The sequence below is a fragment of the Thalassophryne amazonica genome, chromosome 16 (genome assembly GCF_902500255.1).
Source record: "Thalassophryne amazonica chromosome 16, fThaAma1.1, whole genome shotgun sequence".
Classification (NCBI taxonomy): domain Eukaryota; kingdom Metazoa; phylum Chordata; class Actinopteri; order Batrachoidiformes; family Batrachoididae; genus Thalassophryne; species Thalassophryne amazonica.
This window is the reverse complement of record NC_047118.1, coordinates 26,501,071-26,501,458: the sequence shown is the minus strand read 5'-3', so window position 1 is coordinate 26,501,458 and position 388 is coordinate 26,501,071. Positions and strand designations below refer to the sequence as shown.

Sequence of the window (388 nt, the reverse complement as noted above, 5' to 3'; positions counted from 1 at the left end):
TTTATACAGAGAATTCTCATCCTGTGTGGTTTGACCACAAATAACACAGACATACTGTATGTGTGCCTCCTCACAAAAAAAAACATCCAGTCTATTCCTCAGTAATTAAACAAAAGGGTTTTCTCACAAATGACACAATCATCATAATTTGAGTCAGCGCTCACAGGTAGTGATGGCAAAACGAGGCATCATGAAGCATTTGCTGTGGGTTCAGAACCCATTAGATGGTTGTATCTTTTTTTTTAAAAAAGTTAAAAAGCAAATTAATGTGCAGTGTCCTTTATAGATAGATACAAATAGATAGATAGATAGACAGACAGACTTTTTTTTAAAGAAACTGTCATGTAGAAAAACAGCCAGTGGTTCAGCAGTCCAAATATGTCCATCA

General features: G+C 35.3%; 1 protein-coding gene across 1 annotated transcript in view; it reads right to left on the bottom strand.

Moving 5' to 3' along the window:
• Window positions 1-329: 329 nt before the first annotated feature.
• Window positions 330-388, bottom strand: part of rcvrna (recoverin a) — a 1,313-nt gene continuing 1,254 nt past the window's right edge. The window contains exon 3 of the mRNA XM_034190268.1: window positions 330-388. This exon is cut by the window's right edge and continues 384 nt beyond it. The gene's annotated coding sequence lies outside the window, so the exon portion shown is untranslated.